Below are 13,637 nucleotides of genomic sequence, written 5' to 3'. Positions count from 1 at the left end.
GACATCCGGGATTCCGTCAAACTTCAGTCCTTTTCCAGAGTTCTCGTGGGCTTCCTTGTTTACAGCCTTGAGTCTGTTCATCGCGTTTGAGAAGTCGTCCATGTTCTCGCCCTTACCTGGGACGTACGTACAGCACGAGTCTATTCAAACGATCGCGCATACTCCACCTTCCTTTGCTAGTATCCAGTCCACTGCTATCCTGGTTTCCATTGCCATTTTCGTGGTGGCGTTTAACCTCTTGTCAACCGCGTTGAACGCGTATATAGTGGCATTCATGAACCGCAGGGCGTTGTAGTGGATGTAGTTGATCCATTGAACATTCAGGGCGATGCTCCGTAGAAGGGAAGGGTGGCTTCAAATCCGGCGAGTACCTCGTCCCGTGCTTTGAACTGTCTCGGGACGTTGTGGGGTTGTCCGAACATGTCCATGTACACTCCATCGTCAGCGTCTCTTCAGCTTCTCCTCAGGTTCCCTTTTATGGGTGTCCGCTGGTCGCCCCCTGGGCCTATTGAGTTTACTGTCGAGTTGCGTTCTAACCAGGGGACTACGTAGGTCTGCTGGGCCAGGATCACCCTGGCACATTTTCCCCTCCAGTATTTTGGGAGGGTATTTCGCAGTCCCCAACTTCTTCCGCATGCCCACCACAGGTCTGCCAAGGGAATGTCTTGTCCCTCCGACCATCTTATGTCCATTATTGTGGTGTTCGGCCTGACCCCAATTCGTTTTCCATCTTCGCTGCTTTCCACCAGGCTGAACAGGAAGCCATTAAGTTCATGAACCTACTTCGCCGCACAGCGTCCTTCAAATGTTCCAACATCCTGCACACTCCCCTGTACTGTCTTTGCAGTAAGGGGCACTTCAAAGCACTCAACTTCTACATCTTCTGGGATCTCGTAGATTCGGTGTGTTTTCTTTGCCACTCTGTTTCCCATGCCTGGGTAGTCTTTTCTACACCTACACCTCGCTTCTGTTGCGGAGTGCGCGTCGTTCCCTTTTGTCCTGCAGAATAGGGTGCAGGCAGAATTGTCAGCTTCGGCCTTACTGCTGAGCACACATAACAGACTCCTTCTGGGTGTACTGTCTCTGCTGTGAACTTAGCCCATTGCATCCATGAATTGTTTTCCCAGGCGTTTAGCGCACCGGTTGATCTCTTTTTTCTTTTCTTGGCCTGAGCCCCTCTAGTCTGGTTCTTTGACAGGGTCTCGGGAAGCGTGCTTGTGCTATTTACATTTTTACTCTTATTTTTTCTTTGAGTCAAGGCATTGTCCAGTACCGGGATGTACTCGCTCTCTAATGTCTCTGGCTCTTGTGTATACGTGTCATCTCCTGATCCTCCTATGTACAGAATATTGTCCGTGTCTAGGGCACTGTCGTCGAGCAGCTCCTCTCCGTCCCCTCGCAGAGCGTCATTGGGGGTGACGGTCTGCACTCCTTCAGTCGCTTTCGTCGTCATCTGGGAAGCTCTGGAGAGGCCAGTCGAAGGCCTCTTCAAAGTCTCCCCAATGTGCGCCGGGGAAACCATACCGGTCGACCGCTTGGAGTATTCGTCTTGGCTGGTCCCTGGGCGGTCATCCCCGGAGTGGGGGCCGCCCGTGTCGTCCTCTCCACATGCTCCACAGGAAGCCGCGAGCCTTTCTGAGGAGGTGTCCGGGGGGGAGGCGTAAGGAGATCCGGTAGTCTGAGGGCGTCGAGGGCCTCAGCAAGTCCTGCGGCAAATGGCTGTGCTCCATTCTGGTCGTCAGCAGGGGCGCTGATTGGGTATGGGTAATCCCAGTCAGCGTATAGGTCACTCTGTAAGGCCCCTCTGCCCTGGGGTCGAGACACGACCTCTTAAACACCCTCAGGTACACCCAGTCTCCCACTTGGATCGGTCCTGGCTCGGTCCTCCGCTCCCGCCTTCTCTCTCTTCTCTGCTGCTCCTTGAAAACTGCCCTGTGAACTTGAGAAAGCTGTTTAATTTAACTGCTCACTTCTTGTTCTAGAATTTCCAGTGGGGGCCTCTGATCCCCTCTGAACCGTGGCGTGGGCATTGCCCGCCCCGTCACCATTTCGCGTGGGGTCAGATGCGTGGTTCGATTCTTTTCGCAACGCATTTTCATCAGCGCGATTGGTAGTGCGTCAACCCAATTTAGGTTTGGTAGGTTTGGATCGTTGTGCGCGCTTTGGACGATCTTTGCAATTTTATTCTTCAGCGTTCCGTTCGCTCTTTCGACCATTCCCTGACTCTGCGGGTGGTAAACACAACCGAACCAAGTCTTGATGCACAGCGCCTGTGCAATCTTTTTCCACGTGTTGGCCGTGAACGCTCGGCCATTGTCGCTGCTGACTATTTCTGGAATCCCGAACCTGGGTATCACTTCCCTTGCTAGGAATCGAATCACTGTTTTCTCGTCCTGCCCTCGGCTTGGGCAGGCTTCTACCCATCGTGAGTAGCGACATATTATGACCAGCACATGTTTGTACGTGTTTACCGTTCGACCCATGTCAATGTAGTCCATTACCAGGTGTTTGAACGGTCCCTCTGGGAGTGGCACGTGTCCCAGGGGCCGTGGTCCTATGCCTATTGTTATGTTGTTTCTGTAATTGTGTGTGGCACAGGTGTGGCAATTTCTTAGCACGTGATTAATGCGATCTTGAAGGTGTGGGGCCCAGAACCCTTTGTCAAGTATCTGTCGCTTGACCTCGCCCCTTGCGCAATGATCCACATCATGCGCATCATGGATGAGGAGATCAAGGAATCGACTTGGGGCCACCACCCTTCCGTCATGGCTTCTCCACACCCCATTCCTGCCTTTTGACGCACCTCTCTCTTCCCATAACAATTTTTCGGCATTCGGGGCCATGGTTTGTGCGTCTTTTACGGCACTTAGCTGGAGGTGAGGATCTGCGATTCGAAATGTGCATCCATCGGGTAAAGTTGTGGTGACTGGGGCCTGTATATTGCCAGTGTCTTTGGACGCATCATGGCCGCTAACAACAGCTGAATCTGCTCTAGATGCTGGATTGGGCTCCCATCCGATTTCTTCATGTTTCGTTTTGTCCCAGCAGCAGCGCCCCGCTCCTGGGAACAAACGATAGAAACAGAATTGATTCCCATATGGACATCCTTTAGCATCTCCTCCTTCTCCTGTGGTTCTGTGTCCATGATCTCGATCACTTGTGGGACTCCCCACACGGTGACCGGGTTGTCCAACTTTATCCTGAACATTGGCTCTCCTTCACAGCTTATGGCCATTTGGAGTCGGTCATTCCCTGTGTCTTTCCATTTGATGCACTTGGCCTCGAGCATCACTAGGCCCATTTCTCTGCTCTGTGACCTCTGGCCACTCTCAGGGTGATGTGTGGCATTGTTCCGGGCATGTCGAAGGTCACACCCAGATCCCATCCTTCCACAAATTTCACCTCAGCGGCCAACTCCTTCTCTGGCCACTACTAGTGCGCGTATGTCAAGTGGGATGCGTCCCCACTTACTCATTTCCTTATTCCATTTCTCCTCTCTCTCCTTGTTTGGCGTTTGGTCGAATTTTATCGTACAGTGAAAAGGGCACCTTGGCGCCCTCAACCGGGCATGAAGGCTGCTTATTTGAAAAACATGCTCGTTGTAGACCACTCGCTCTACGTTCGGTTCCAATCGTCCAATCCAGTAGACCTGGTGAGTTTCAGTTTGAGATGGGGCACTTATTCTTAGGGCCATTTGGGTTGCTAGTCCTGTTATATGTACTCCTGTTGGGGAGCACTCAATTTGGAGTCTTAGGTTGCATAGCGCATCCCGTCCCAATAGGTTGACGGGCGTGTGTTCTGCTATTAAGACTGGTATCCTGATTTCCTTGTCTTCTATTTGTATTGACACTGGGGCCGTCATTGGAATTAGCTGCGTTTTTCCCGAAAAACCCACTGTCTTCATAAACTTTCCTGAAGACCTGGGGAGGTGTTGGGCATCTTTTGGGTGAAGACAAGTATACGTTGCCCCTGTGTCCACTAAACATTTAACTTCCATGCCCTCGATTAGAACCTGCAGCATTGGTTCTGCGTCAGCTCCCCTTGTCAGGGCGGGGAACTGACCCTCCCCTGGGTTTTCTGGGCCTCGTCAATTCCAGTTTCCCCCGTAGGGGAAACACACAAACACACCCTTACTCCCCCTCTTTGCTTCTATGCCAGCCCCCACTGGAGCATTTGCCCCTGATATACCTGTCCTCCTTGGTTGTTCGGGCCTCTGGCTTTTGTCGGGCAATCCCTGGAGATGTGTCCCGTTCCTCTACACATCCAACATTGAATGTTGTTTCCTTGATTCTGCTGGCCCTGGTATTGTCCTCTTCCATAGCCTCCTCTGCCTTGTCCTCCTCTACCTTGACGGAAGCCTCCTCTACCTCCTGGCTGGTGCCATTGTTGTCTCTGTTGCTGTTGTTGTGGGGGTCCATACGGCGCTTGTTGCCATGTCTGCATCATGGGCTGCACAGGTTGTGGCTGCATCATCACTGGCTGCTGCACCATAGGTTGTTGCATCACCGGTTGCTGTGACTGGGGGGTAGGGGCTGTGGTGGGCATCACTGGAGCTTGGATGGCTGCCTTCTTTGCCCCCTTTGCCTCCTGGAGCTGCACATGGGTTAGTTTCCATGTAGCCTCCTTTTCCTGTTGCACCTCCTTGTCTTTCCCTTGCCTGTACAGCGTCACATAGTGTACCACTGCCAACCTAAATTCTTCTTTAGTGATGACTGCCAGGCGCCAGTCATTTTCCAACTGTGTCCTTACTTCTCTTGGTAGTGCATCCATAACCGCTTTCCTGAACTGCATGGTGAGGGGACCTGAGTCTTCAGCGAGCACGCTGGGTAGGATCATCATTGGATGCATGCCGGCCTGTGCTCAGCACTCCGGCTTTTGTCGTTGGTGGGTCTCCACACCCCTCTTTCCTTTGTGTCTTCCTCCACAGGCGAGACACAGCGAGGGGTCTATCTCTTTCGCGACCCCAGGCAGTTCCCTCAGGATTTGCCCAGTGAGGTACTGTTCCACAACCTCCAGCTCCTTCTCTTCATCTTCCGCCGGCTCCCAGTCTTTTTCCAGGTCAACTAGGCTATCTGCCCCGTCTGAGTCCACCTGGGACTTTATCCAGGCCAGGGCTTTCGGAGCCTCTTTCTCCTTCCCCCCTGTGGCCCTTTTCCATCTCTCCATGGCCGCCTTCAGGTGGTACCACAGGTCTGTATACCTCTCTCTCTGTCTCTTCTCTTTTTCACGGGCTCGTTCTCTTTCCTGGTCTGGGGAGTGTCGGGGTTCGCTTCCTTCCGTTCTCGGGCCGCCCGCATCCGCCCTGTTGCTCTCCCCTTCCGGCCCCTGGGGGCCGCTTGTGGGAAATTCATTTGTTTGCCAATGCTCTTGTCTGGCTACGTGCCAGTTACTCACCACCTCGTCCTCCGTTCCCCTCACAGCATCTTCCTCTCCAGCCCAATCTCTTTCTTCATTTGGCTCTGCACTTCCCAGAAGGTATTCTGGGAGCATCGTCCTGGTGGGGGATGATGGTGGCGATGGTCGTGCGGAAGCCGTCTGAGGTGTTGGTAGTCTTGGCTGGGGATTGGCCTGTTCCCATCTAATTCTCTTTATTTCTTTCAGCACCTCCACGCAGGTCCCTTCCAGTGTGATTCCTTTCACCACTAGTGGGGCCTGCACTGCCAGGTGCACCGTTGGGGCCTGTGGTCCACACACTGGTGCTTGTATTGCCAGGGCCCGTGGGTCTCTTTTCTTCCAAGCGTCGGATTATCTTCCGCACGTTGTCTTCCCCTCGTGGTACTTCCGGGTATAGTTTGTCCTTTTCCCTGTATGGGGGAGTACGCAGCTCCTCCATGGGTGGAGCTCCTGGCTCCGATGTTTGGGTCAGGGTATCCAGCTCTCTTCTTGTTGGCTGTAATTGGGGCACTTTTCTGTAATGGGCGTCGTGGGTGGCGTGTCATTCTGGTCAGCCCTTTGCCTTTTCTTCCTCTCAGATATTTTAGCGAAGGCCTCCAGAGTGTTCAATTCCTTCTCTCTTTTTTCCTGCCTTCGTGTGCTTTTGTCATAGCCTTTGTAATTCATGATTTTCTCCCTCATTTGAGCAATTATTGTCGGGTTGAGTGACCCCTCTTTTGGCCATGCTGTGTGGTCTCCTTTGTATCTTAAGAACCATTTGTGGTTGATGCTTTTTATGTCCTTTTCAGCGATGGCATTTTCCTTTATTACTTCCTCCAGGGGTGTCATTACTCTGGTCGCCATTCTTTTTAGAGGTCGTCGTCTTCGGTGAAATAGAAATTTTTATCGACCTGGCGAAGGTTGCTTACCGTATATAACATTGCGTCTCTCACGTATCCCCAATCTTCAATGACGGCAGGGAGCTCGCCTCTTCCTTCTTCAAATACCTCCCCTTTGTCGTTTGCAGCACTTACTCTCCACCCACTATTTTCGTGTTCAGCGACCTTTATTGTCTCTTATTTTCCGGATTGTCTGGTGTCGCCCCCCTCCCCGCTGCCCGCAGCTTGGGGCTGTGGTTCCTCCTGCGCCTCTTCCTGTAAGGTGTGGGGATTCCACTCGGCTACCAAGTGGACTGCTGCGAGGTCTATATCACTTCAATTCTGGCACCTGTAGGGGAACCTGCGTCTAATTTCCCAGTCGTGTTCGTCGTATTCGTGGATATCTATGGTCCAGATCACAGATCATGTTGATGTTCCATATACTCTCAAAGCCCTCTCTGGACCTACCTAATAGGTTCCTGAGCCTTTTTGCTTAATCTGATGCGTCGCTATCGTCACTCCTTGTGTCCATAGGCGTTCCTAACTCTAATGGGTAAGCTTTCTCTATCAGGTATTCTAATCTCTCTAACAGTTCCGTGTAACTGTAGCACCTATATGCTCCACTCACAAGGCCCTCTCGGTTCCTTGTAAATATATAACACTTATTATCTCGCTGTCGAGTGAAAGTTATGTGCCACTTATTTTCTAAGTTCATTCACTACTGGTGGGCGTTGTCTTGTTTGTTCTCTCTAGATTCTTTCCTTATTTCATTATTATGATTATCCTTATTTACCAACGTTATTTTATCAGTGGGGACTTTGAGTCCTTACTTTCCTTTTCAATAATATCTCGTCAAAATAATATAATAATAATAATATATATATATATATATATATATATATATATATATATATATATATAATAATATTATGTCAAAGTCCACATGGCAACTTTAATTATAATATTTTAAAGAAGCACTATCCAACAATTTTAGCAAAAATGACCTGAATTAAGCAGGTTAAGAGTCATTCTGATGATTCTACAACACTATCGCTTCTCCGGAAAAAAATGAATATGCAACTTTATGTTCCTGGTCCGATCTGTAGTCAGATTGTAGTTTCGAAGTAGACTGCAAAACGGACGCCAACTTGGCTTTGTTGCTGTTGAAATTGTTAGTAGCCTACCCTTGGGTGAACTTCGTTTTTGTAATGTGGTTTGATAGTCTCTTGAACAATGTGTTTGCTCGACCGTTTTATTGTGAGCCCTGTATGTGTTTAGCTTGGTTTCTTGATGGCTAGCTTGCTAGCTAGTGGGGGTTTAGCGTAGCAGTGACTTGCTACCGAAGCTGCAGGGGGAGCTGTGTCATGAAAAAGGCGAGCCCAAATCCAGCGAAAACCCAGAAACAGCGAAGGAATAACCAGACCTGCATAGGGATTCTTTAAAGTGTTACATAAATGCTGAGGGACCCTGGTCTATGATGCACAACAGTGGGACTACCAATTGGAACAGAACAGGCAAAAACAGGGGTTGTGGTGAAATCAACTTACAATATTTATTCATAAGATGCGGGAAAAGGGAGGGGGGGCAAATTAAATGTTCATCAGGTTGGCGGTTGACAACAGAGTGCTCTGCCTGACTCTTCCTGTGGTGAGAGTGAGACAAAGAGAGAGAAATAGGCCAAAGTTAGCCCTGGTTTGGCTTTGGCTTCCTCTGGGAGTTTGCCCCATTGGTGGCACTCTTCACTCAGACTACGTTTACACGAAGCAGGGTATTTTCCTAAATGAATATCTGGCCATCTACGTTTGCAAATAAAACTGCATTTACACGAGACCGTTTTTTTTTTAAATGTGTTTACACGAACCCGTGTACAGACATGCTGTCATGAGCACGCCAAACCACAGTGGCAGTCTAACGATAAGCTCAAGCTCACATTAACCAGAACCCTGAAAAGTCGCACGTGAGAACATGTAAATGTAAACATTGGTCGCACATTTGGTGTACTTCTGTCGCATACTGTGACGTATTAACCCTTTAGGCGCCAGAGGTTTTTTTCCGAAACGATCAATTTTGACATCTTCATTTCAAAAGGCTATATCTTAAAAGTGATAAGAGATAGAGACTTTCTGTAAATTAGAGAAATATTAAGGATGACCCAAAGTTTATGTAGAGATTAAATGTTTATATCTAATTTGCATATTATGACGTCATATGGTGGCGGCCATCTTGGATTATAGAATTTTCATGAAAAGTCGCATGTTTGAATGATAAAATGCACCACTTCTTTCCACCCCAAAATGTCCCTCACCTTCTGTATGCTATATTGCACAATACTGAATGCTCAGGTAAATAGTAAGTAGTGAACAAACTGTGTAAATCATTACTAATAAATGGCCGAAACAAACCAAATGCATGTAGCAGTAGACTGGCCTTTTGCTGTAGAGATTTTCCATTTACTACATACAGTAGGCACTCTGATTCCATGTATGGGGCACCTATAGATTATTCAGATGACACACAAACACAAGTAGACAAGACCTGTTTAGTTCAAAAGCTCATTTGCCACGGCAAGGCACAGATCAGGAGTGAGATGACGAGACAAGACAAGAGACAATGTTAGTATTTTTTCTCTTTTTGTTGTTTTTGTTGATGTTTTTTTTTCTTAGCTGACAAAGACACACACATCACAAGGACATGAACACACAAAAAGGAACACATAGTGTATGTCCTAAATGATCAGGGAAATAGATAGCAAATCAACAGTGTAAATCATTACTAATAAATGGCTGACATTTTTTTTTTTTTATGTAGCAGGCCTTTTGTTGTAGAGATAATGACTCCCTATCCCTATCCATACAGGGCCGGCATTCCCATCATCTTGTGATAGACTATGCATGACCTAATGTGTGTGTGTGTGTGTGTGGGGGAGAGGGAGAGGGAGAGAGCGTGTCACCACCTCCACCATGCGAGCAGCATGGCCAGATCTGCCTCGCGCGTCGAGTGGAGAGAATTTGCGCAGCTCGGACTAGGCCTACTGTCATTCTCATTGCGACTCCCCACACTGCCACTACGTTTCCCCCTAACTCTCCTATGAGCACTTCGACCTCGTCTAACATACCCAGTCGCATTAGACAAAGGCTCCACCACGTTACTGTCGCCGCGATTTTGGAGAGGCAAAAGACAGAAGCTAGCGCTATTAGGCTACCTCCAGCCTTGTTCGCCACACCACTAACACCCTGCTAACTTCCCGATGAACACTCCGAACCCGTGAAACATTATTCCCACCAGTGACATTGGGCAAACGATTCAACGTTTGTGCTTGGTGTAAGCTAAACTATGGAGTAAACTCTCACTTGGTCCAGCTGCATCATTGAAGGCAGGGACGCATCTGAAGCCTCACTAAACGAATCACCGTCATTTCCTGAAGGCAGATATTCCCCTTCAGAATCAGGGTACGCGAATAGAAGACCCAACACTTCATTTCAGGTAAACTTTTTTGATGCCATTAGACGATAATCTAATGCAAATACTCGCTAACGTTGACAATATCGCTCTGACTAAGTGGCTCACACGCACACTAGCTCCGGTATTGCACGCACTGATTCAATGCGCTGTAGCTCAAAACTTTTATTTAAACCATGACCTTTTTCGGACTCGGGGATGACGTATGACATGTCTGCCACCTAGTGGAGTGGATGTCGAACGAAATATGACACCCTATTTGACTAAATCGGCCGTTTTATTCAGTACCGCATCTTGTCGAGTAAACTCGACAGTGGCGCCTAGAGGGTTAACATGTACACGGCCAGCATGATTTCTGTGTGTTTCCCGCGTGTAGTGTTGTTGCCCAAATATTTAATTTAACATTCTGATGAATAAACCGACAGGTTCATGGTAACGAGTTTAACTTGTTTAGGACAAGTTTATTTCAGCTCAGTTTTATGCAAAATACAAACAAAAAATAGAATATGCCTACCATCTGTCATATGACCAAAAATAAAAGAAAACTGCGACAAGGTATCCTTGGTCTGTTGAGGTAACATGGTTTAACCATGCCCACGCTTGAAATTTATCGGCACATTAGGTCCTTGAATTTAAGGATATTGGGCCTGGAAAGTCCTTGAAAGGTCCTTGAATTTGATCTTAACCAAGGTGTGGGAACCCTGTTTTTTGGATAACCGTTTTACGGGGCGAATTCTTCGTTTGCGTCTAAATGAAAGGCTCAAACGTAGGGAAATGTCTTCGTTTATAAAAATACACATGCCCGTGTAAACGGGGTCTCACATCAACTTCACAAAACCCTTCTTCAGTCCACTTTTAGTGTCAACTTCACCAAACACTTCTTCGGTCCACTTTTTAGTGTCAACTTCACCAAACACTTCTTCGGTCCACTTGAACGTAATTTAAACACAAGGCTTTGCTTTTTACGTAATTTAAACACAGGCCTCTTACCACGAGACTTCATGTGCATCACGACCCTGATCATCAGGAATGCTCATAAGGAAATTGGACATGGAGGGAGAAACCATACCCTTGCTCAGTTGAGACCACGGGTCTGGATATGCAAAGGAAACGCAGCTTTGAGAAGTGAAATGCCGGAAGAGTCAAGCTGCTGTGAGTGAGCAGACCACCTGATCGTCTACTGCCTGACCATCCACCGTTCACCAACATTGGCCCCTTTGAAGCAAAGCGTGGACGAGTGCAAGTCCAGTGTTATGGAGTCTTGTTTACAGTCAGACATAGAAATCACACACTCTCTCTAGTCAGAGCAGTCCACATAGAAATCACACACTCTCTCGACACTGACTCATGTATAAACGCAGTGAGACGTTTCATAGCCAGAAGAGGACAAGTGGAGGTTATGAGATACGATAACGGAACAAACCTGGTAGCTACAGAACCAGATGATCCGCCAGGCGATGAAACCTTACATGCGAAAAAAAAATCTAAATTGTCCTCCTAAACCTCCATACCAGTATGTGTGTGTGTGAGGGATTGTGTAATTGTATGCAAATGATGTGTGTGTGTGTTGAGCTACATTCCTGAGTGAAGCATTTGGCAGAGCTGGAGGTTGTATCTTCTGTGTGTGTGCATGTGCGAGTATGAGTGTGTGTGCGTATGTCAGATGGGTGGGTGTGGCCTAACTGGGGTTTCACTCATCACCAAATGGCTTTAGTGACACACACACACACACACACCTGTGTGAACCCTGCTATCATCCCTGTGATAGTGAACCCTGATCAGTGACAGCAGTTTCCTGATGCAAGCAGGAGCAATCTTACAGCCAAGGCTGCTGTGTGTGTGTGTGTGTGTATGATTCATGTAATGTCCTATGCCATTAAGTGCCTCTGGCTCTCACACACACAAACACCCCCCCCCAACTCACAGACACACGAACAAACAAACACACATACACAAACACACACACATACAGCACAATTTACAGCACTATAAAATCCACAAAATCAACTTCTGTTCTAAAATGATTTCTCTGGGGTTCAAAGGTAGTAGTTTTATTTGTGTGTGTGTGGGTGAGAATTTTGTGTTTGTGTGTGAGCGTTGTGGGTGTGTGAGAGCGTTGTGTGTGTGTGTGAGCGTTGTGGATGTGTGTGAGCGTTGTGTGTGTGTGAGAGCGTTGTGGGTGTGTGTGTGTGAGAGCGTTGTGGGTGTGTGTGTGTGTGAGCGTTGTGGGTGTGTGTGAGCGTTGTGTGTGGGTGTGAGCGTTGTGTGTGTGCCTTAGGGGATGGCTCTAAACCATGTGCTGATTCTTAAATCTGCATTCAGCAGTCAAATAACCTTCAATAGGACAAAACCATCACACACACAAGTATTTAGACAAGCGTCCACGTCCTTCATTTAATCACCTCTGCACACACACACATTCTTGCATTTGTGACCTTGTTAAGACTCCATGTAGGGCCAATTATTCTGAGGACCCTGCTTTCCTGTCAACATAGAGGAATAAGAGTGACATCACTAGGTTCAGAAAAAAATCAGTTTGATCATGTGCTCTTGAAACTGGAAACACACATGGAAACCAAACCTCACTTTTGAAAGCATGAGGACCTCTTGTCGCCGCCCCTCAAGGCGGGGCCAACAAGTGTGTGTAAAAACCAAGTGGAGATTATGAATATTATCCACCCTGATCTGTAATTAAACAGTTTTCTGACCATGTAACTGTTATCTCACCTTCATTTCTGTACTACCATAGCCTGGCCACAGCCTTCCTACGCAATCCCGCTCGATTCTCATCTCCCTTCATAGCTACGTCTGGGATTTCAGCCATTGACCTGGATTCCTCCAGGAGAATTCATGACCTGGCCAATCAGCTAACAGAGTGAGGCAGCGCAAGAATACTACAGGCTGTCTTTTTGAATGTAAACACCTCCAGTAAGCAATCGTTTCTCAATACCTGAATGTCCAGACTCTCTGTACTGTACTCTGACAGGAACTGACAATTTCACTGCATTCTTTACATTAGTAATCATATGCATGTGACAAATAAACATCCTTATATCCTTGTATGAAAAGATAGTGTAGAACGAGGGGCTGGTCAAGACCAGGTTAGTACTACTACTAAAGACATTATATTGTTGTGCTTTGTAAACTTTTATTAAACTTTTACTTTTAACTCTCGATGCGCAGGGTGTAGTGCGAATAAAGGTGATGGAAACAGTTTATTCACATAGCGTGACGTAACCTCAGCATAATCTCAGCAGACTCGCGCCAGTAGGCTACAAGAAATGTTGTACGCTGAAGTTGCCCTGGGATTGGGGTCCGACAACAAGTAGCCTACTGGGGGCAACAGCCAGGCCTATCACTCGGCATAATTCTTCAAACCCGGACTTGCTGAATCTAGCTTTTTCTGAATGAAAAAGCTCTCCACCCACTGTTAGTCAGTGAAGTGCGCATCCCCCACCCCCGAACCGCAACAAGACACTTGTCATTTTCCTTGTAGACAGACCCATGGCTACACTGGACATGCAACTGTGTTCTGTTCCCATGGCTACACTGAACATGCAACTGTGTTCTGTTCCCATGGCTACACTGGACAGGCAACTGTGTTCTGTTCCCAGAGCATGCTTTCTCTGGCTATGATCTACAAGGTTAGGGCCTTCTCGACGAGGAGAATGCTGATAATTTACAGCACAATTGAACAGTAGGCTAATATGGAACCGCGGACTGAAAGAAAAAGAAACTAAACATTTTCCAGATTAGAAAATATTTCTTAATTAAGTGTTATTAAATAAAGTGGCATGCAATTACAGTGCAGGGCGATATGTAGCAAAAAAAGGTGTTTGGAACATTTCAAATAGATTTTTGCAAATTATGATTTTTCACTTCTTCAGACCCTATAGTTTGCAAAACTACCTGTTTCCAATTTTTTCC

Source organism: Alosa sapidissima, chromosome 18 (assembly GCF_018492685.1).
Source record: "Alosa sapidissima isolate fAloSap1 chromosome 18, fAloSap1.pri, whole genome shotgun sequence".
Lineage (NCBI taxonomy): Eukaryota > Metazoa > Chordata > Actinopteri > Clupeiformes > Clupeidae > Alosa > Alosa sapidissima.
This window is presented reverse-complemented; position numbering follows the sequence as displayed.